We start from the raw sequence: 24,341 nt of genomic DNA, 5'->3' as shown, positions 1-24,341 counted from the left end.
TGGCCCCTTCATTGTAGTTTTGGTTTGCATTTCCCTATTGATTAGAGATGTTGAACATCTTTTCATTTGCCTGTTGGCCATCTGTCTGTCTTCTTTGGAAAAATGTCTATTCATATCCTCTGCCCATTTTTTGATCTGGTGTTTGTTTTTTTGGTGGTTGAGTTGTATGAGTTCTTTATGTATTTTGGGGATTAACCCTTTGTCAGGTATATGATTTGCAAATATTTTCTCCCACTTGGTGGGTTGTCTTTTTGTTTTGTTCTTGGTTTCCTTTGCTTTGCAGAAGCTTGTCAGTCTGATGTAGTCCCGTTTGTTTACTTTTTCTTTTGTTTCCCTTGCCTGAGTAGACATAGTCTTCAAAAAGATGCTTCTAAGACCGATATCAAAGAGTGCACTGCCTGTATTTTCTTCTAGGAGTTTTATGGTTTCACATCTTAACTTCAAGTCTTTAATCCATTTTGAGTTAATTTTTATGTATGGCAAAAGATAATGGCCTACTTTCATACTTTTGCACGTAGCTGTCCAGTTTTCCCAACACCATTTACTGAAGGGACGTTCCTTTCTCAATTTGTGTGCTCTTGGCTCCTTTGTCGAAGATTAGCTGTCTGTGGATATGTGGTTTTATTTCTGCTCTTTCAATTCTGTTCCATTGATCTGTGTGCCTGGTTTTGTGGAGTCCTACATTTTTGAAAGTATTCATTTCTTTTAAAATAATTTTATACATGGTTTACTTTTTAAAAATGTCATTTATTTTAACCATTTCTTTCTTGGAATAGGTTATACATTCACATGGCTCAAATTTCAAAAAAATACAAAAGAATACCTTTTGAAAAGTTTTCCTTGGCTGCATTCCTTCAATTTGTCTCCTGCATAGGCAGCCAGTGTTGTTAGTTTTTGAAAAAATATTCTAGCGTTATTTTAAGCATATATAATCAAATACATTTATAACCCACCCCCATTTCCTACACAAGTAGCAGTACACTATATACCTGTATGTTTCCTTATTCTTTTTTTATCCCTGCATAAAATTTCAGTGTGTTGATGTACTATAACTTGTACCCCCTTCTGATGGATTTCCATTCGTAGATGATTTCCATTCTTTTTTTTCTTAAACATTGAGATCTGAGCTAACATCTGTGGCCAGTCTGTTTTTTTTCCTTCTTCTCCACAAAGCCCCACAGTACGTAGTTGTATATTCTAGTTGTGGGTCCTTCTGGTTCTGCTATGTGGGACGCCGCCTCAGCGTGGCTTGATGAGTGGTGCCATGTCCACACCCAGGATCTGAACCAGCAAAACCCTGGGACACTGAAGTGGAGCTCGCAAACTTAACCACTCTGCCACAGGGCTGGCCCCTCCATCCTTTACTATTATGAACAATGCTAAAATGAATAGCTTTATACATACATTATTTTGCATGTGTAATAAGATTGCTTAATTTACTTTAAATTAATCACCTAAAATAAAGCAGCACTTGTCACATTTTAAAATGATGTATTTTGGGGAATGAATATAGATTAAAGTGCAGATTGAAATTTAAGGTTGTGTCCAGGCATCAAGAAGAAATAAAAAGCTTTCTTTGTCACTTAATGGTTGAAAGTCTAGTATTTTGTCTTATTTTTAAGAAGTTATTTTATGGGCTTTCTTTTTAAATACAATAATAAAATACTTTAAACTGCTATTTGTAAGTACTTTCCTGGCAAATAACACATTGTGGGGGCAGACAATCTTAATTCCTCATAAATGAAAAGACAGTTTTGATGCTATATTTCCTGTAATTTTCTTTTTTTTATTTGATTTTGAAGTATTGGAAACATTTTGTTGTAAGAGATAAGAAATCTGATCAGATAACGTAATACCAAGTTGGCAAAGATCATCTTGAGTTGAAGTTGTAGGATTTAATGTTTGTATTCTTTATTGACTAATATTCCAATAATTCTTATGTTTCCTGTATTTAGCCAGTGGCCTTTTATAGATACAAAATAAATGACATACAACCAAACATGAATCAGTTTAAAGCCTTAGGACTGTCAGAGTCACCAGGCTGTTGCCTGTGATCAACTGAATAATAAACCAAATGACTAGGTCATAAGCCGACTCATCTTACAGTTGCTAACTGTGCCCGGATGTGTAGACAGAGGTTCTCAAAACATTCTCTTTTAAAAGTTAAAATAGAGGCTGGCCCAGTGGTGTAGTGATTAAGTTCACGTGCTCCTCTTTGGTGGCCTGGGGTTCACGGGTTTGGATCCCAGGTGCAGACATAGCACCTCTCATCAAGCCATGCTGTGGTGGTGTCCCACATAAAATAGAGGAAGAGTAGTATGGATGTTAGCTCAGTGACAATCTTCCTCAGTCAAAAAGAGGAAGATTGGCAACACATGTTAGCTCAGGGCCCATGTTCCTCACACACGAAAAAGTTAAAATATGTAAATAATTATTTTATATGTTGACCTAAAAATTGAAATAAAGATAGATGCCGTAACCATCTTACTGAACTTGAAAGATTTGTGTACAGTAATTAAGAAACACTGATACTGGGGAAAGTTAAGGAGAAAAAAGGATATTGGAGATTATAATCAGTGTCTCTTATGCAAATCTGCATTTGGAAGAGTAATTGTTACTTGTTAGAAATTCTGTGGAAGCTCTTAGTATTTGTTTATCGTGTATAGTACTTTATATTAAATGCTTTGCACAATACCATAGGAAGCCCACAGTGAATCGTAATTTAATTATTATTGTCTGAAAATCCTAATAACAGCCACATCCTGAGGCAGCTCTCTAGGGTCAGTAGGAGAGAGGAAGGAAGATAACTTTTGCACCTGTTCCCTAAACTGTTAGCTGAGTGGTGTCCCCAGGCTGAGAAATTGCCTGGTTTGGTTGTCAGGATACAGACTTCCAGGCACCACCCCAGATGTGCTGCCTGAGAGTGGGGGATGATTTATAATTAACTAATAGAGAAGTCATTTGGAAATGGGTGAGGACATCAGGGAGCAAAGGGGCAGAGGTGCTGCAAGAATAGTTGGAAAGTAGTGGTCAAATCCTAGGCTTTGCTACCAAATTGATCCTTGTAAAGATCCCACCACAAATCTGGTGCTGGGTCACTGGTTTCTTTTGTCCTTGAAATGCTAACCTAGACCTGACCCAGAGCTGCAAAAGTTCAGATTAGAGAGACACTTTAATCTTTTCTAAGAAGCTGAGCTTGCTTCAAGCTTTATTAACTTAGTTCATGATTATCTAAAATAGTCTTAGTCCTGTTTACCATAGATAACTCTTCTTATGTTAGACCTGAAATAGTGAAGCCAAATGTCACTTAGGATCCAGGCCCATATTGCTGGTTGCCAGTGGGGTGCCTCTACTTGGACATCACACAGACACCTCAAACCCAAACGTCTGTAGCTGGACTCACCATCTTACTCCAAAGCTGATCTTTTCTCTTTCATTCTTGTAATGTACTGGACCTGGGCACTGAGTGAATAAAACAAGACATGTTCCCTGTCTTGAGTCTTCAAGGGCAATGGGAATATCTTGAAGGGTTTTACACTTTAAAAAGATCATTCTTGTGTTTAGAATAGATTGGAGTGAGTCCAAGGATAGTGGGGCAAGGAGACTGAGTGAGAGGCTATTGGAGAAATCAAGGAGTGGGTGATAATGGCGTAAACTAGAGTGGTGGCAGTGGTGATAGAGAGAAGTGATGGACAGGTGAAACAATTTCCAAATTAGAGTTTGAAATTCACTGCCACTTGGTAATGGACTGAGTGTGGGGGCTGGTGGGAACAGAGGTCAAAGGTGACTCCCAGGTTTCTGGCTCAAGTACCAGCATCAGTCTGGTGCCATATTCTGAGATGATGAAACCCCGCACGCACTGGGAAACAGGTTTGAGAGTGAAGGGGCAAGAGTTCAGTTTTGGGAACTTTTAGGTTGAAATATCTTTACGAAAGTCAAGTGTCCCTTGTACATTTCCTTTTATCAGTGAAGTCATTCCTCTTCCCTAGGCCAGAAGCCCGGAAGTTATCCTTGATTCTTTCTTCTTCTTCACTCTCTGCATCTAGTCAGTCATAAAGTCTTGTCGATTCTATATCTCTTTAGAGCTTTCTGGACCCTTTTCTCCCCTTTCTCCGTCATTTACGCCTACTTCAGGTACTGATCATTTTTCGCCTGGATTACTACACTCGTTTCCTAATTAATCTCCAGTCTTCCATTATTACCTCTCTTTAGTCCAGAGTTTTCCACACCATCTTCTGCAGAGCACCAAGGGTTCTTCCATGGTGGGGGTTAAAGGAGCATTGTCCAGACAGGGCACCAGGCCCTCCACCACTGTTTCAACCAGAAGAGATTTGGTTTTTCACATCTTGGGTTTCTGTGTAAAATTTCATTTGAAAGCAGATTAAAAGTAATTACATAGGTAAAGAAAAGCTGGAGAACTCTTGCCCTAGTGAATCTTCATCCTGCAGACAATGGCTAGGGTGATATTTCTAAAATAAATCTGATTATTTCATTCACCCACTTAATAACCTTCAATGGCTCACTGTTGCTTTTAGGATAAGGTTTAAAATTTGTAGCATATCCACAAGACCTTTCATGATCTGGCTTAATTACCCTAACTCATCTTCTAACAGTCTTGTCTCATCCCCCTCCTTTTTTTTGGGGTGAAGAAGATTGGCCCTGAGCTAACATCTGTTGCCAGTCTTCCTCTGTTTTGTATGTGGGATGCCTCCACAGCATGGCTTGATTAGCAGTGTGTAGGTCTGCACCTGGGATCCAAAACCGTGAACCCTGGGCTGCTGAAGCAGAGTGTGCAAACGTAACCACTATGCCACTAGGCCGGCCTCTTGTCTCACCTTTTTGATTCCCAAACTTCTTTTGGTCCTCTAAGCCTCTTTGCTTTTACATCCACCTTTTCATTGCCTTGACTGTGGTTTGCTTTCCTTTCTCCATCTCTTTGTAGACCGTTTCCCTCTACCAACCCTTTAAAGCCCTTGTCATTCCTGTGAAACCTGTGTGAGTCATCTCCAGACAAGATTCATTACTCCTTTCTCTGTATTTCTCTGCCCCCATACTTTTCCCTGTAGTTTGCACATAGAGCACTGAACTTGAATCATGTGCATACACATCTATCTCAGACCTAACAGGCTGTGAACTCCTTGGGCATTGGGCCTACTCTATCTTTTGTCTTCATAGTTTGAACATAGTCGTTGGCCTATGGTGGCTTCAGTCAGTGTTGAAGCAAATGGAACCAAAATTGGCAGTCAGTGCTGCTAGGCTTTGGTATCCTTAGACATTCCAAGTGTTTGGAATGCATCTGTTTGGTTCTTTGGTGCCCCCAGAGCCAGTCCAGTTCTAGAGCAATGCCTGGGATATAGACGCAGGTGGATGCGAATATAATTGCTCTACTTCAAATAGGCCTGGCCCCATCTGGTATCAGGGAGCTTTAGGGTCGGCTTTTAGAAATGTGTAAGGGTTTGCACTTTGGCACACACACAAAAAACAACTTTATTGAGATAATAATTTACGCAGCATAAAATTTACCCATTTAAAGTGTACAGGTTGATGGTTTTCAGTATATTTACAGATTTGTGTAACCATCACCATAATCTAATTTTAGAACATTTTCATCACTCCAGAAAGAAAACTTATACCCACTAGCAGTCTCTCCGCACTCTTTCCCACCCCCTCCTAGTCCTGGGCAACCTCTAATCTACTTTCTGTGTCTATAGAGTTGCCTATTCTGGTCAATTCATACCGATGGGATCATACATTATGTGGTCATTTGTGACTGGCTTCTTTCACTTAGCATAGTGTTTTCGAGATTCATCCACATTTTAGCATGTATCAGTACTTCATTCTTTATTATTGCTGAATGATATTACATTATGGATATACACATTTCTATTTATTCAGTCATAAGTTGGTGGACATTTGGATTGTTTCCACTTTTTGGCTATCATGAATACTGGTGTGAATATTTATGTACAAGTTTTTGTGTGGACATACATTTTCATTTTTCTTTTCCACCCTGGAGTAATTATTGGGTCCTGGGGTAACTCTCTGTTTAACTGCCAAACTATTTTCCAAAGTGGCTGTACATTTTCCCAGCAGTGTACGAGGGTCTCAATTTGTCTATATCCTCACCAACACTTATTATGTTTCTATTGTAGCCATTCTAGTGGGTTTGAAGTGGTATCTCATTGTGATTTTGCATCTTCCTAATAACTAATAATACTAAGCGTCTTTTCATGTGCTGATTGGCCAGTCGTATGTTTTCTGTGGAGAAATGTCTTATTCACACACTTTGCCCATTTTTTAATTGGGTTATTTGTCTTTTTGTTGGTAGATGCTGGAGACAAGTCCCCTGTCAGACATATAATTTACAACTGTTTTCTCTCATTCTGTTGATTGTCTGTTCACTTTCTTGGTGGTGTCATCTGAAGCACCAGCAGTTTTAGTTTTGATCAAGTTTAAGTTATCAAGTTTTTCTTTTGTTGCTTGTGCTTTTGGTATATCTAAGAAATCATTGCTTAACTCTGGTGCAATTCCTTGACCTCTTTTTTCCTTGAACATTTTTCTTCCATCCCAAGGTGGCCAAGGCATCGTTGTAACTTATTTGAGAGCCTGTAGACATGTTGTAGCCCCAGGATCAGACTAGAAAGCCAGATCCATAGGACAGATAGACCAAAATTGAGTGTGTGCTTGGAGATGGGGGTGAGCATGGTGACTATTTGTCCTGCCAGTTTTGGAGAAGTATTTGCTAGAATCTGTTAATTTGGTGAATGCGGGCTTTTTAAATGTAGATTCAAAGGATGTATTAAAGAGGCTTTGCACTTTATTACTAAATTTTCAAGGAACACCATCTAAATCAACCATGTGCTGGAATCTTAGACTACGGTTTACATTTGTGTGTAATAAAAGATTTAGTAAAGGGGCGTGTTTGGGTGAAATCTACCAGTGTGGGTTGATAACTGGGAGACCCATAACATCCAGACTTATGTCTGCTGTATGAATTTTTCAAAATGCTAGTAGTCTTTCTTATTTATTTCACATTTTGGAATATAGGTTGTTTGTGATCGTTTCTGGTACATTTCCCTGCTCTTCCTCTTAGTGCCAGTTTAAGGAGTTGCTAATTGTCCATTCTTGCTGGAAAGTACTGATTTCCATTTGAATATAACAGTCTTTTTGCTAAAACTTTCCTATGGTTGATTCGAGCAAATACAAGAAGCCTTCTGTTTGTGGACTGAATGTTCAGCCAGCCGTGACGTAGTCACTATAATCAATGCAGCTTATTCATCACTTTCCATGCTGGTGCATTGTACGGGACTTGCAGAGGATCTTGGAGCCTCTGAATGGAGAGCTTCTCCTCTGCTTACCTCCATACATGATTGGTATTAAGCGATTCTGTTCTCTATCTTTTCCAGCCCTCGTGGATAATTCGATCTTTGTGTTTTCCATTGGTTCCCAATAGTGTCTTACAGATTGGTAGGCCCTGATTGAGACTTTGTTCATTCTAATGATAAAATGGCAATTAATAATCTTAGGAGGTAGTTTTATGTTCTCTTTTCTTGTATGTGAACATTTATATTATATCCAATGTCATTTTAAAAAGACATAGTGGCAGTTGATGATCTTAGATTAAAAGCATATTACGTGTTAGGTAAATTAAACTTTTTAATGCTGAATCTGGTATACTTGTTGAATAATTAAATTAAATTCACAGGTTAATTACTGAATTGCACTTGTATAGGTACAGCTGTGATACAAAGATACCAATGGGGTTATTTGACCCAGTTTGTGACCAGAATGCTGCAGTGGAAGTTGTTATGAAACCAAGCCTATTATATACTTTGGTAAAATCATGTGCCCTGAAATATAGCTGATACTTATTAGGAGAGCCTGATAAAACATAATCGGGCCACCACAATGTGGGCATTGGACCTGTCCCACAACGGTATTGTTATGATAAGTGGTGTTCCCTGTGTGTCTGTGGCTAACAGGGGTATAAATATCCATGATAGAACAATATTTGAATTGTTTCTGACCCCATCTAACAGACTTACTTTTTTCAAAATATTCCATGAAAAATGGTATGTGCTTGCCTTACCTTCCCCACCCCTGTTGCTTTCTCTCAAGAGGCGCTGAGTTTCAGGGACTCACTTAGCCTGTGGCCGCTATTCTAAGGAGAAGCATGTCTCCTGACCTCTGTGAAGTTTCCTTGGGTTTGGGAGGGCTATCCTTCCCCTGGAGACTGGGTGATTCCAGAAGAGCTGGTTGACTCAACACTTTTCATTCGAGAGACTCAAATTTTTCCTGGGGACATTTCAGGGAACTATTCATTTCTTGCAGCCAAGAAGCCCTCCCTCCCTGCCCACCAACACTATACACACACACACCCACCTGCCCTTTAGAGATTCCCAGAACCCGTAGGCTTCTCTGATTGAAAATGAGTCTTGGTTTGATACTTGTTGAAGTAAGTACCTCAGGCCTGCTGTGGTACATCGCTAACTTCTAGGGCGTCTAGGAGACCCAGAGTTGCCCTGGGGCTAGTAGTGAAAGGACTGTTCTCACGCCCCTTTTATCTCCCACAGTGTCTGTGTCCACTGCTCTCTATGTAGAAGGTGAAAAGTAATGTGCTGGCTACAGCTCCTTACCCATTCCTCTTCTCCACTTACATGTATGTGAATCTGTTTAGATTGTTAAAGCCCAGTATTCTAGAATTTCACATTTTGCCCCACATACCTCTCCTATCTCTCAGCAATACTCTTTTCATATTTGTATCTACTGAACTTCCACATTTTCATTCTAGAATTTCGCATTTCATTCCATTCTCTCTCTTCTTAGTAACCCACTCACCATCCTTATACTTAACTGATCCCTTCTTATATAATCAGGCCCCGTATTGAATTAAGTGAACAACTGTCTGATTACAGATTCTGATCCATATTGATAAGTAGGGAATGTTATACATTCCTACCCTTAAAACATTTTCCTAAGCCATCTCTCCTGCCTGTTTTCCTTGGCATAAGGTAGGCTCTGTTCACTTCCCACCTAGATTATTCCAGTATTTTCATGACTGGTCTCTGTCCCTCCGTCTGTTCTCCCTGCCTTCAAATCTATCTATCACACTGATGCCAGAATAACTTTAATGAAAATATTAACACATCCTTCTTCTGATTATAAAAATATTCGGTGGTTCCCTCTTGTGTTTTGGGTAAAGCCCGAAGCGTAAACCGTAAAGTCATGCAAGTCTCTCAGAATCACCTTGTAGGTTAACTTTCTGCACTTGTACTGTTATTACTGTGCCTCAGAGTTGATGCTGTAAACATCCCATCCCCTTTTCTGACCCCCAAGCTTTTGCAGATGTTCCTCCTCCACCTGCGGTACCTTGCGCTTCTGCCTGTCTCCGACTTATCCTTGCAGCTCAAAGGCTGTCTCTTCTCTGGAGCGTCTCTTAAATCTCCCAGGCCGTTTCTCATCCGTGCTCTTACTGGATAGCATAATATAGTGTAGTATAGTATATATTACTTCTGTTATATCACTTTATTGCATTGCTTCTCAAACCGTTTGTGGACCAGTAATTTTGTAAAATGTAGTAAAAGTGAAATACTGGGAAAATGAAGTGTAATAGATACACTAAAATACAAAATAGAAAGCTCATTTTAAAATTATTAGATTCAACAGACCTAAAATTACTATTAAATTGCTATAAAGGTTTCTAAATGTTTACCCTCAATTTCTAAAGTTAACTATTTCTTGTAGACCAACAATAAACCATTCACGGCGGCATTGGTCCTTGGGCCACATTTTGAGCAGCACTGCTTTGTAACGTTGATCAAACAGTTTTACCGTTATTTGCATGTCTATTTGCTTTTCTTACTAGACAGGGGCTGTGTCTTATTTATCTTACCTTCCTTTGGCTTCTCATCCTTTGTCCCCTGTCCCCCGAAAATCAGGTCGTAAAATAGTGCATGACCCAGAATTAATCAGTAAATGTTTGTTGAATGAATTAGTGTAGCATTGCTCTCATTACCTTATAATCACAACTGATTTGCATTTCAGTTTGCGAAGTGACTTGGGTAGAGCTTTTTATTAGTTTATGAGGGTATGGCTTTGAACTTCATTCTGCCATAGCAAAGTTCTGCTGGGGAAAGGGCTCGCTAACTCAGTCCGAAGTAGACACAATCATGTTGTAATATGCCTTCGTTTCAGTGGTCTCTAAGAAATCTTGCATGCAAGACATCGCCCCATTCTTAGCACAGGTGACAAAATAGCTCTCTGCCAGGGGAGGGCTATAGAACTAGTAATACCACCGAGGCAACCTTTTAGCAAATAGTTGCTTTGAGGAGAATGGTTGCTGCCAGTTACAAAAGAAATGCTCTGAATTTTTCTGCTTACTGACATGACACGCAGATGCCATTCTGTTTTCTGGGTCTCCCACCCTTGAGGACATCCAGCCCTCATACCCCTCCCTCCATCCCCGTTCATATTTCCTTAGTCAGTGTGTCTTTTGCACCTACTTTTGAAGGTTGTATTCTCTCAGCTTCAGAAGCCTAGAACTTGCCCCATTTTCTGTGATTTGGGGACAGTATTCTGCCGTGGTGGAAAGTGCTGGAGATCTGAGTTCTAGCCCAGGCTTTGCTGCTAATTGACTGCATGACTCTGGGTAAGTCATACCCCTTTCTAACTTGTGTCCTCATTAAAAAATCCAGACAAGGTGATTTCTAGGGTTGTTTTTTTAACTCTTCCCTTTGGTCCTCACAGGGGTTGATGTTTGCTTGCCCTGCTTTTGGTCTTTTGACTCTGGCTGGTGATCTTCATACACTGTCATATACATACTATGTGACTACCATATTATATTGACGTTCTCTGTGCTTTCATTTCCTCCCCGGTAGACTGTAGCTTCCTCAAAGACATCTTACGCATCTTTGTATTAGCTGCTCTTTGTCCAGTGTCTCAATTCACGCTCCATTAATATTGGTTGACTTGTTAAGCTGGACTCTGTTCTTTGTTGTTGCTTCAGAGTTTTGTTCAGCAGTCTGCCTACCAGGTGAGAAACCTTGCATTGGTTGCATATTTGATAGCCAATTAATATATTACAGAACTTTCAGGTTGTAGAAGTCGTACAGCCCAGTTAGCGTCATGCTGATAAGTCACATGTGTGTGTAAAAGAGATGAGAGTCATGGTTATTCATTCATTGTTCCCCTCGGGGAGATCTCATTGATTATTAGCTTGATGAAGGATCTGAGTTGGTATTCCTCTGTCTGGGCCTTCTTGGCCTCTGGCAGCAGAGAAGAAGATGTGAATTCTCTGCCCACAGGCTGTCCAGCCCCACAAGGCAGGCTGCCAAGAGTCTCAAGTCACATGCCCAGTGAGTTGCTGCTACATTTTTTCTTCTTTGTCTTTTTCAAGGCTGCTGTTCTTGGGCTCTCTGCCTGGTGTCCCTGAATTGTAGCTCTTTTAGTTTCCTGGGTGATGAACTCCAAATGTTGTTTAGCAGCCAATGCAATCCTTATTGGGGCTGGATTACCTCCACCGAGTGGGCCAAACGTAGTTTTATGTGGCCATGTTACCAGGCAGGACTTGTGGAAGTGGAAGTCCAGGGCCATTGGACTTGTTCTAGTCCTTTCCCCTGAGCTTGCAGCCATGACTCATATACTGAGCCCATAGTCCTCAGTACCCACAGCTTGCCCCAGAACGTCCCAAACCTAGGGTGTATGGGTATGGTGTGAGAGGTAGCTTGTCCTCACCCCTTTCCTGGAGGAGGGGAATCCTCATCCTCTGGGCGGAGCACATGAAATAACCCTCACACTCAGCTTTTCCCAGCAGGTGTTCCATTGTGTGTTCTGTTTGCAGAGCAGAGCCTTGAGCGTCTTTGTAATATCTGTCATACACCAAAATGTGCAAGTGCCGTTAGGAAGGTTAGTTCTCTGAGCTGTATTTGTAATGGTGATGGATTAGAACAGCCTCTACACGTGTTTTCCTGGTCCACATGTTTGTGAGATGGTTCGCAAGGTTAGAAATTTAGTAGATGGATATCTAGAGGAATGACACTAATTAATACTTAAGTTTATTGAACGTGCTAACCTGAACTTTTATTGACATGGTGTAGTAAGTAACAGCCATGATCTTAGAATGACCCCATTACCCAGAGTCCCCTATTCTGCTGAGAAATGTGGAGAAAACTGTGAGAATGGAGGAGAATGTAGAAAAATTTCTCTTCTTTTATTCTTTGTATTGCCTTTTCTTTCCATTTAATTTCTGTGTTCTCTCTCTTATGTGAGAAGCACTATTGAGTTCGCATAGACCCTGTCGTTCAATATTGACGTATCCACTTCCCAGCTATATAACCTTGGGAGAATTTATTATCCTCTCTGAGCTGGTGTTTCCTTCTCTGCAGAAACAGGATACTGCCACTACTTAACTTACCTGGCTGTTTTAGACATTAAATATCATGTGAAAGTGATGGCGTGGTGCTCTGCTGACCTGGGGAAGATGTTAGTAAAGGCTCCTTGCCATTTTCCTGTTAAATCGAGCATACAAAATCTTACTTATCGTAAACCCCTCGCTTGTACCTGTATTGAAAACTAGAAGAAAATGTTACAAATAGCATCAAGTAGAAATTGAGGCACTTAATGAAGAAAATGTTGTTGGGCACCGGGCACTGTGAGTGGAGGAGAGGACCACAGCCGTGAGCTGTCACAGTCCAGTGAGTAACGCAGACACACAGACATTTCCCTAGAGCTTGATGGTGCTGGAGAGGCAGGGCTGCTGTGCTGAGAAAGTAGAGAAGGAGGGCACTCCATCCTGAAGGGAGAGGAGAAGGGGTGGCAAAGAGCCAGGGAAGAGTTCCTGAAGGAATGGAGTTTTGAACTGTGGCTTGTTGAAGAGGGAAAGGACGTTCCAGGCACAGGAAAGACAAAAAGGTGTAAAGCAGCATGGGGATTGCAACTTCGAGTTGTTCATGTTGCTTAATTGGAGCGATTGTGTGATGTGGCCGTTGGTGGAAAGTGACGCTATTAATGGCTGACTTATGGAAAGCGTTTTTGCCATGCTAAGAAACTTGGTTTAGACCTCACAGAGAATGGAGTCTAATCATCGTAAGGCTGTGTTGTGAGGTGTGGCATGAGCACATTTGCGCTGTAGAAGCATCCCTCTGGGGCTAGTGCGCAGAATGGCTTGTCAGGAGACAGGTTGAGAAGGGGAGAGATGTGCCCGGAGGCTGGTGCGGGGGGTTCAGAGGAGAGACGACTGTGGCCTGAACTGATAGAGCAGGTGGAGGAAGGGATAAAGACGAGGAGACCAACTGAGTAATTTAGGAGGTAAAATCTGTGATTCTTTCATCTTAAAGGATGAAATGTGTCCAGGATGAATCTCCTAGATTCTTGTCTTGGGTGCATTGGGATGGAGAATAAAAGAAGAACATCAGAGTTGGGGAAAAGTTTTGGACAAATTGAATTTGTTCTGCTTGTGGAATGTGATCCAAGGGGAGGGAAAACCAGCAAGCAATTCGATGTATACACCTAGGGCTTAAGGGAGGTCAGAGCCAGAAATGTAGCTTTTCACCTTAATTTTAACTGATAGTAATAATGTAGGAAACAACAAAGAAATGGTCCCTTTGTCCTTGCATTGTGACAGAGGGACAGAAATTTATAATGTATCACAAATGAAGCTGTTATTACAGATGTTCAATAGACCCCCCCACCTCAATTCTCCCCTTAATAGAGATAGAATATTGTTATCTCCCTTTTCTCTCTCAATTCCCTTAGTGCCTTCTGGTTTGAAATACTGCTTTGAAATTAAATAAGATTGAATGTTGAAGGGTCTTAAATTTTCATGTGATACTTTACATAACTCCAAGCTGCATTTTAATGTGGCTCAGCATATCTTCTGAAGTCTCTGGGGGTACTTCAAAGTAATTTATTATTATTATTGTTATTATTTTATCATTAGCTCTCAGACAAAAGTTGAGAGAAAATTATGAGAAAAATCAGGATGTATTCCCTAGGCTGCAAAACGGGTGAATGTTGACGTCTGGGCTCCAGCGGCTTTCTGTCTTCTTGCTCGGCATGCCCTGCCTTCTCTCTCCTGGAGGCTCCGCGGGTTTAGAGCAGAATCAGGGTGTCACTGAGGGGCGGTGACAGAGTTCTTGCAGCTCAGAATTTTTTGGATAATCTTCCACACCTTCACCTTTTCCCTACCATTCCCTCCTCTTTCTCAGCAAGGAGGACAAACTTCATCTCATTTCAGAGGATCTTAGGAAATCCTGTTCTTAGGTGTTCTCATTCTATTCCTTTATGATCTGTACATATTTTCCTTAATTATCCTCTTGTCAGTATTGAGATTTATGGTAACCTGTCCCTTCCTACCCTCTTCCATTTGAAAATGGGTAGAAAATCAGCCATTCTGTTCTGGCTTCCTTGACGTGATAGGTTTGTCTTTTTTTTTGTTTTTCTTTTCTTTTGTTCTTCTCTCCATTAAGATAAAACATTCTTGGTCCATTCACTCCCTGCCCCTTCCAAATAGACCCGTTAACCCTCTATATTTGGCTCCGTGAATACTTCTTGAACCAGCTGCCTCATGCAGCTCGTTTCATTCTCAGCAGCTTTATTGTCAGAAGACGTCCTTTACGTACAGGTGATATAGTGATGTATTAACCAGTGTGCTTTCCGTTCTGGTACTTCCTGCTGCCCTCTGACAGTTTTCCTTTGCTAGTTATCAGGGGAGGGAAGAGACACCTCGGCAGAATGCAGAGAAGAGGCAAGTGTCTGGTTTTTGAATTTCAGAAATTTGAAGTCTGGGTCTGTCTATAAAACCAAATTTGGGAAAGTCAGGAAAAAAGATTTTGTAGACTAGCTGAGGAAGGAGAGTCCGAAAGGGAGTCGAGAGAGCCTAGTGGTTGGCATTGGGCTCAAAAGAAACCCCTGGGAAGGTTTGGTGAAGCTTCTCCCAGAGGAGAGTGGATTTCTCCCTAAGACCTCAGAGCAAAAATGCAAAGATTAAGTTTCTGCCTCCCAGCCAAATAGAGCTCACAACCAAAATTAAGTTTAGTCCCAGAAAAAAATGAAAAGATCGAAATGACATTTCTTGCCCGTGTGATTTGTAGACAGAGATTTGTACCCGCACTCTCTAAATTGACTAGCAGTGAGGTGCAGTGGAAGATTGCTTAGGCTCCGAGGCCAGATTGCTTTGGGTTTAAATCCTGCCTGTACATAATATCCTTGTCAACTTACTTAATCTCTCTGAGTCTGTTTTTCACTTAAATTTTTCTCTCATTACTACCTCTTATTTTATCCTCTCAAGACTTATAGAACACATCCAAATCCTTTTTTCATGTGACAGCCCTACAGATATTTGAAGCCCGATATCCTCAACAGTGCCCAGCGCCATGTTCTGCACATTTGAGAAGCAAAATGATGTAATATATTCTGGAGCCCATTGCTTGCATGTGAATCCCAGCTAGGCCACTTCCTAGTTTAGGTAAGTTACTTAACTTCTTTGGACCTCAGTTTCCTTGTTTTTAAAATGGGATAATAATTATAATACCTATCTTATGGAGTGGCCGTGGATATTAAAGATGTTAATATATATAAAGACTTCCAGGTGCATGGTAGTTAATTAGGTATATAGTCAGCAACTCACTGTGACAGAGACAAGGCTACGTGTTCACCTAGCCCTGTTTTATTTCCCTCTTCAGAGCCAGGCCGAGGCTGTGTTTTCCTGCCTTCCTTGCACTTAGGTTGGGGCCACGTGCTTATTCTGACTGATAGACTATAAGTGGAGGTGATAGGTAGGTGTCATTTATGAGCCGAAGCTCTCTGCCATGTGGATGGTGGAGACCCACGTGTTGAGATGACAGAATCACAAGATGTATTAGAGTAGGTCCATGAGTCACCATTTGGAAGAAAGCTTCTGGATCCATAGAGGACATTGTGCCCAAAAGAGCAAGAAACACACTTTGTGTAAAGCTGCTGAAATTTCAGAGTTAATTTGCTATCAAGGCATAACCTCGCCTATGTGGATTAATATAATATGGCTATTATTATGGGTTGGTTGAATAACAAATGAAGGAAGCTGTTGAGTCATCTTCAGCAGAGGCTTTTCAATGAAGATATTAAGAAGGTGAGACAAGGGGCTTTTATCAGGGAAACAAACTGAGTTAATAGAGGGTCGTTAATTTTTCTTTTGGAAAGAGTTTTTGTGTAAATTCATGTCTGGATGATAAAAATCTTTGCTCTTCTTTTCCTTGTCCCATATCCTTTAAGAGAAATTTATTTGTCATAAAGCTTTATATATCTTGTTAAACTTCAAACCGTTGTGTTCTGCGAATGTTAATTGATAATTTTATTAGTGAATGAGCTTATCAGTTCCCATATTGGGGAGCGGGCTTTATCAAAAGGAGTGGAAGAGAGAACATAAGAGCTCCAGTTAGGTTTGTGAGAAGGGAGAGGACATGACATGGGGGCCAAGGGTGAAACACGGGCCGTCTGTAAACAGGGTCAAATGATCCTTGAGGTGACAATGTTGCCTACCATTGTCCTGATAGTTTCTCTGCTTAACCCCACATGCCACACAAAATGGGAAATGGATTTGATTCTTGGAAAACAAGTTTTCAGCTACCTTTAAACACTTAACGCAAGAAAATAGGGCATTTCAAAATGTTTTCTGTATCATTTTTCTCTTTTCAGTATTTAATTCTTCATGTGTTTCTCAGATTGAGTCATTATGAAGATGGACAAAGAAATATCAGAATAAAGTGTAACAAAAATACAAGTCAAGTATTAAGGTGACTGACTTAGAGGTCTAAGCAGACCGACTTCATTTATTAACAGAAATTGATATGTGAAAGAATATTCGACCCTTAACAGTACTGGAGCGGTGGTCACATACCCCATATATTCACTTCATGTTACCCAAATGTCTGCTTTTGAGAAATAGGAGCATGAAGACAAATTTTTCTTTTAACAGTTAGGGGCTGTGCAGTGATACATCAGAGCAGCTGTGGAAATTCAGTAACTGTTGTTTTTTTTCTACAGAGAATAGAAATTTCTGATACTGACATTGGAGTGTTACAACTGTAGGAAAAAAAAAGTATGGACTCTCCTACGATTTTCACATCCCTCCTGGTCCAGTGGGAACTTTGAGACACATTAATGATCTGGATAGAACTGATTGTAGAAATGAAGCAAGAGACTCGCAACTTTGGGGAAGGGCTGTTGCCTATATCTAGCTTTCAGAATCTCCTCCATCTTCAGACTAGAGGGAAAAGTTTGTTTCTGTCTCTAGTTTCACCAGTAGCAGTTCTGTCCCCCTTTCTTGCTCTCAGTGTAGGGGTACGGGGACTTCCTTGGAGCCCAGATTATGGCAGCAGTGGTAGATGTCTCCTTTGAGGTATTGGGAGGTAGGTGATGGAGATTTTGCGGCTTCCTGTATACAAGACTTTCTTTATGCAAGATACTATTTGATAGTACAGACAATAGCATGAGGAGTTTGAAAAGACAGCTCCAAGGTTTGAGCCTGATGTTACCACTAGCCAGAAAAAAGAAGTTGAGAGAAACTTTTTTTTTTTTTTTAAAGTTTGAGGAGCACCATTCTTTGTTTTGTTTTGTTTTTTGATGAGGAAGACTGGCCCTAAGCTAACATCTGTTGCCAATCTTCCTATTTTGCTTGAAGATGATCATCGCTGAGCTAACATGTGTGCCAGTCTTCCTCTATTTTGTATGTGGAATGCTGCCACAGCATGGCTTGATGAGTGGTGTGTAGGTCTGCACCCAGGATCTGAACCTGCGAACCCCAGGCTGCCAAAGTGGAGCTGGCGAACTTAACAATATGCCACCGTGCCAGCCCCAGAAAACCACCTTATTTTTAAGGGGAAGATATTGACTTCGTTTTTGGACCTTGAGTTAGAGACAATGAGTATTAATATAGTGGTTGGAAGGTCAACACTCCATCCCTTATGAAAAGCTGGGGCTAACGATGGTTTGAATAGAGGCTTTTTGTTGTTACGCCCAAATTAAAGACACCCCCCCAATTCTATATTTGGTAGAGCACGTCTTTGAGATTATAGAGCGCATTTGTGGCAGTATATGATGTATTATGTAAGCTCCTGACAAACAGCTTTCTATGAGCACAGCTTTTGTTCAGCAGGGGTACAAATTTATCTCTGTTATATATAGTAACAGAAACCTACATGAAATGAGTGAATTTTCTGTTTTTAAGGAAAGGTGCTATTGAAGAAGATTGAAAAGTGGGATAGCATTTTTAAAAACATATATTTGGTTTTGTGAACAAAATGATTTAATTTTCCTTTTGCAAGGCAAACTTTCTTCAGTGAGAGAGAGAGGAGAATTTCTTCTCCGTCAAATTTAATCTGTAGCCATCTGCTGCTGTATCCCATTATGTTCTTCATGTAATTAGAGCAATTAGGATGAGGCTTGGGCTATATATTGGTCTCGGAAGGAGGGCTGAGCTATTTGCAGGCTTATTTTGGGAGACTGGAGATTAATGGCCTAATCTTTTAGGTAAACTGATGGAAAGTGAGAAATCTTTAAGCTAGTAAAAGAAGAGGGCTATTTTTTCTCCTATCTGTAATGTTGCCTTCTTATCACCATGGTAACGAGGTATCTTGATAAATATGTTTCTAATGAGGTTAACTCAAAAGGTGATAGAGAAGAAAGATTGTGAAACGAACGAGAGGAGATGGGCTCTGTGGTGTGGTGGTTGTGGTGGAAACCTCTCTCAGACTTTTGACACTGAGCTGGGTGGAAGGAAGGAATGGGGAAAAGGAGGAAGAGAGTTTAAAGGAGAAGGCGTTAATCAGAGATGCGCAAACCTCTCTTTTCGGAGGCCAGTCACACGAATGTGGTTTGGGTATTGAAGAAGGGATTAGGTACCGTCACCACGATGTGCTGACCCATTGTGAGACCCCTCGGATAGAACTGCCATGCCCCCCACACACCCACTTGGGATGAGGGTGTCAGTCCACATCCCGGGAGGGGCTTCCCTTGAGGGCTGACAGTTCTTCCTGTTCTGTCTGCCTCTCTGCCCTCTTGTGTTCATTGCAATTGCCAATATACTAGTAGCGATTCTCATTACCAATAACTCAACTACTGCATTATTTTTCCAACTGATCTTTCTAAAGTCATTCTCTACTCCAATTCAACCTACCTGTGGCCACCAGATACATTTTAATGAAATATCACTTCTCTGTCTCTTTTTTATTCAGATGCTTTTTGTAAAGGCTCAGCCTCGCCCACAATGCCCAAACTTCTTATCCTGGCATTCAAGGTCCCCTGAAGGGAGACTGACCACATTGTCATCTGTAGCTCTAGTGCATGAGCCCTATTTAGGTAGTCTAGGGTCTTTCCTGTCTCAACAGTGTGCCATGTTCATCTCTGCTATTGCTTCTCTGTGCATGCCATTGCTCTTGTCTGAAAACCCCCTTGATTCTCAATCTAAGTCCTAAATCCTTCAAGGTCCAACTCAATCCTTCACTCTCCTTATTATTTTCTACAGCTGTTGTCTCTTATATTTTTATCAATAGTCCTTACAGTGCTCAGAATATTTTTTCTATAATATAGTGGATGCTGAAAAGTTGGTGGTAATTGAACCACAGGGCTTTAGAAGTGGAAGAAACTTTAGAGATCGCGATGGCCCATCCTGTTTCGAATGTTGGATTGTGTGGCACCAGTTCTTTGGGAACCCAGACAGACGAGCCTGCTTAAAGGAATGAGTTGGGTCTTTATTTCATTCCTTTGTTTCATCTTCTGTCAGGGCCCTGGTATCGCTGAATGCCACCAGGCTCAGGCAGTTGACAGACAAAATCGTTTTCTCCAGTTTCGAGGGGATTTATGCTGGAGGCATTGAATGTGTTCAGCTTCTGGGTGCGTGCCCGGTGCTGTATACAGGGAACAGTTAATTCTAGGGGCTGTCCGTGCTCTACTCTATTCAGATCAGGACTCATTTATGGATGCCAGGCCACTGCTGAGCTTGGCACTTGCTGGTGGGCAGGAGAGGACTGCTTGTCTCTCTGCATGTGACAAGTTCTGCTCCTGCCGGGTGGAGCATATGCCTGGGAGAGAGGTCCTGCGTGAGACAGCAGCAGGGAGAACAAAGCACGGGAATGAGAGACTGAGAGTGAGCAGTAAGAGCAGAAAGAAAAGGAGAAATTAAAATGGAGGGAATTGGTATCCACATTCCCGGTGGAAACAGCCAGGGAGAGCAGATCATGATGTCTTTCTCAGGGTCGTGTGTCATTACCTAGGTCCTAGCATCACCTGAAGGTCACTGACCCCAGCTCTTTATTCATTTGTGGCATGACCTATGCCTCTTCCCAAGTCTGCTTTAAGAAGGTGTTAATTTTTTATTAAAGGTGTCCATATTTTAGTTCTCCAGTGGTTACTGAACTCTTTAATTTGCTTTTAGTTGATGACAGTGACACCCTGGTCTACATATCTGAAATTGTTCCATTTGTCTTTGAATTATACCTCCCAAGCATTAAGGTATAGGTTTTACAGATTCAGTAATGGTATCTGCCCAGGATGACCAGGATATAGCTGTCCAGCCCTGGACCTGTATTTTGTTTCTGGCACAAGGATTTTGTTGCTTCAAAATGACAAGTTTATAGGATGTCGAGATTTTCACAGGCTATGCAAATCCATCCATTCAGCAGCTATTTATTGAGTGAATATTCTTTGATATAAAAAATTTGAGGGGCTGGCCTGGTGGTATAATAATTAAGTTTGTGCACTCTGCCTTGGCGGCCTGGGGTTCACCAGTTCAGATCCTGGGTGTGGACCTATGCACCGCTTGTCAAGCCATGCTGTGGCAGGCGTCCCACATATAAAATAGAGGAAGATGGGCACAGATGTTAGCTCAGGGCCAATCTTCCTCAGCAAAATGAGGAGGATTGGTGGCAGATGTTAGCTCAGGGCTAATCTTCCTCACCAAAAAAAAAAAAAGAAGAAGAAGAAGATCCTTGTCCTCACAGACCCTCCATTTCAACAGGGAGAGACAGACAGTAAACATTAAGTATAATAAGTATAATGTATAGTATGTTAGGGAAACAGAAAAAGTACAGAATGGTAAGGGGGTAATGTGATATGTGAATGAGAGTAAATATAGTTTACTGTTTTCGATTTGGATACATTTAAACCTTATATTTTAGCAAATATGTAATTAAAGAGATTGTGCCTTTTTCCTGGGTTTTTAGATTACAGGACCATGAGGAGTCAGGCATTCAGATCCTTGTTTCTAGACTCTACAGGAATAATGGGCCATTTAGTCCTAGCCATTTGGGACTGGAGAGAAGGATAGGCATAACCCCAAAAGTCTCAAGGCAAGATCACAATTTAGTGGGAAGAAACCCTAAAACAAAGCAGACACTGAATTCCCTCTTCCTGTTCCCATGGACTGGGGAGTTTCTCCTTAAAGATAGAAGTGCTTTGTGTTCTAATATTTGTCTTCATTGTACAGGAATAGTAATTTGAGTTTTAGGTGGTTTTGATTAAATATCTTCTTATTGAATAGATTTAAATATAATTTGGGGACTATGTTATCTTAAACCTGCCATTCTTCATTCTTCGTTTATACACTAAAATGTTCAAGTGCGAGGGAAGGCTTGAAAAGGTTGTGAGTGGGGAAGGAATACGTTTCTTTTATCCACCAATTATACTTTCACATCTTTTAATTTCCATTTTTATTCCAGTCACTTATTTATTTATTTGGTGAGGAAGATTGGCCCTGAGCTAACATCTGTTGCTAGTCTTCATCTTTTTGCTTGAGGAAGATTGTACCTGAGCTGATATCTGTGCCAATCTTCCTCTATTTTATGTGGGATGCTGACACAGCGTGGCTTGACGAGCAGTGCTAGGTCCACATCCAGGATCCAAACCTGCGAACCCCGGGCCACCAAACAGAGCATGTGAACTTAACCACTATGCCACCAGGCTAGCCCCTACAATCACTTCTTTTTAGGATAATCAGTGTTATTGAAATGAGGAAATATATCTCCAAATTAAGATCAATCACGTGGCCTGGCATGATCCTGAATTTTTAACGTTCTAGTTTTCACATACACACATAACCCTAAAGTGTTTTCCTTTAGGTATTTATTTTCTGTTACTGGATTTTCACTCCCTGAAGTGTACTAATCTGACTGACGCTGACCTAATCGTTTGTGAGGTGAAATCTCTCCGCCCTCTGCCCCTGTTGATCCCGTATGCCTGGAGTGCCTGTCGTAGGCTTCAGTCATCCCATTGCCTTTTGCTCTTCAGTGCTATAATGGACTCTTCCTTGTTTCTTCAGGTTATTGTCTGGGCCGAGAGTGAGCGAGTGAGGTGGCAGCAGGTACATCTATCAGTCCCAGGACTGCCAGAGTTCGCCCCAGGCCTTGGTAGGGTGCAAGCAGCTGGGACTGGTGTTCATTTTGTCAGCTTTATTGTGACCCATTCTGCTTCAGCCGCCCAAATCCTGCAGAGACACCACAGCATTATTCTTGGTCTCTTTTTCAGCTCAATATTTTTTTTTTCAGAGAACGAATAACCTCTGTACCTATTCCTACAAAAGAAGAGGCCATTTAGTAGAGAAGTGTGAATGGAAAGGCAGATTGTAGTGGTTGAAGATTTTGAAAACTTGTAAAAGATCAGTTGTGCTTTCTCTTTAAACTGTAAAGTTATTTGAAATCTGATAGTATCAGAAAACTGTAATAATGAATATATTGAGAAACAACTGAGCAGTCCCAAGTCCTAGAGTAAGTCTCGCATCCTTCTGCTGGTATTTTCGATCATCACCTTGAACCAGAAGAGCCTGTGTGAATGTAATTCAAAACCAAATTCAGAACCTTGCCACTCTGAACTGGCTTCTGTTTTGAGAATGCCATCGCTTTCCTGATCTCAAAGGCTGGAAACCCTGGGGTGATTTTATTTCCTCTCCTAGTTGGTATCCTCGGCTTCTGTCAGGCATTCCTGCCAGCTTTTCCTTTTCATATCAATAAACTTACTTATTTATCCTCTTTTCCCAAAGATCCCCTGGTTCAGGTCTTCTTTTCCTCCTGCTTGGTTTGATGTGATAACGTTTGAGACATTAACCAGTATCCCTCCCTATTGTTTCCTATTATACTTGCCCTTTTTAAAATTTTTTTCCAATTTGGCAATCCAGCTTATTTTTTAAGGAAAAGATAAACCCAGCATATCTCATACCACAAAAGAGTCAAGTGCCTGACTTTTCAAGTTTAGGAGTCAAGTTCCAGGCGTAAAGGGAATTGATCTGGAAGATTCCAAATCAGTTCTTCCTGTCCTCAGAAAAGTAGGGAGTGGAACTGGAGAAGAGTAGAGATGGCTTCTAGTTAGACGGACCTGAGATAGCTTTGCCAATTGTTATGGCAAGGAGAACTTAGGGGGCAGCCAGGAGATGCCTGTGTGCCCAGAGGGGCAGAATGTAGCCGAGAGCACCGGATTAGGAGCAGGCTTGACGGGGAGGAGGAGGACGAGGGAAGGCTCTGGGGAGACCAGCTGCTGGAAGAGCTTCCGATGTTTGCAGGGGTAAGGGCGAGTGATGACCTCCACCCGTCCTGTCCCCGCACCCCCACCCCAGGCTAGCGTTTTGTGATCCTCTGGAATTTGGATGCAGCCCTTGAGAAAGAGGAACCCAGAACTTGATTGAGGTTTTCCTGAACTGACTGAAATTTAGTTTTCATCCTTCAGTAGAATGGGCGCCTCAAAACAGAAATTCACTTCAGTCACACAGATGTCAACTCCAGTTCCTTGCCCACCTGGGTGTGTGCTTTGCAGTGGTACCTGTCACACTAGCTCCTTTCCAGCACTGCCTCTCGAATCTTGGTGCTTTCAGTGGGGATGTCTCTCATGGCTGTTTGCAGTACGCGGCCTGGATGTCCAGATTCTTCAGAGCCTGGTTCCACCCCGTGTTTTCACTGGTCTCCAGCCTGAGCCTCTCAGGAGACCGGCCAGTCTCCTCAGCCTCACGTCTGCCAGATGCCTTCTCAGCCTCCCACCCAACCGCTCGCTCTTTGCTTCTCTCTCCTCCTCACCTTCAGACGTGGACTGTCCCCCTCCTCTTTTTTGCCAGTCTAAATCCTATCCATTTTCAGGGTTCAGCCCAGATCGTGCTGCCTTGTAAAAACTTTTCTTTATTTTCAAATTCAAAATGGTTTTGGTTTAAAAAAAATTACCTTACCACTTAGTGTTTAGTTACATAGTGCTGTTTGTTCCTTCATTTTTGTTCTATGGCCAGCAGTTTTTTTTTTCTTCAACTAGATGATAAGCTTCTTAGAAGTATGGGCCATGCACCCCATATTTTTCTTGCTTTCTCTTGAATTCTATCCCCTGCTGGGCACAGAGTA

At 41.4% G+C, this 24,341-nt stretch overlaps 1 protein-coding gene across 3 annotated transcripts in view; it reads left to right on the top strand.

Annotated features, from left to right (window-relative positions):
* The window catches only part of IGSF11 (immunoglobulin superfamily member 11), a 120,015-nt gene that overhangs the window by 31,404 nt on the left and 64,270 nt on the right, over positions 1-24,341 (top strand). The window contains exon 2 of one of the 3 annotated variants that reach the window (XM_044771553.2): positions 15,326-15,463. The exons of the other annotated variants lie outside the window; for them this stretch is intronic. The gene's annotated coding sequence lies outside the window, so the exon portion shown is untranslated. The remainder of the gene's footprint in view (positions 1-15,325; positions 15,464-24,341) is intronic. 3 annotated transcript variants of the gene reach the window in all.

The sequence above is a fragment of the Equus asinus genome, chromosome 5, assembly GCF_041296235.1.
Source record: "Equus asinus isolate D_3611 breed Donkey chromosome 5, EquAss-T2T_v2, whole genome shotgun sequence".
Lineage (NCBI taxonomy): Eukaryota > Metazoa > Chordata > Mammalia > Perissodactyla > Equidae > Equus > Equus asinus.
The sequence above is the reverse complement of the archived record's forward strand: the minus strand, read 5'-3'. Positions and strand labels throughout refer to the sequence as shown.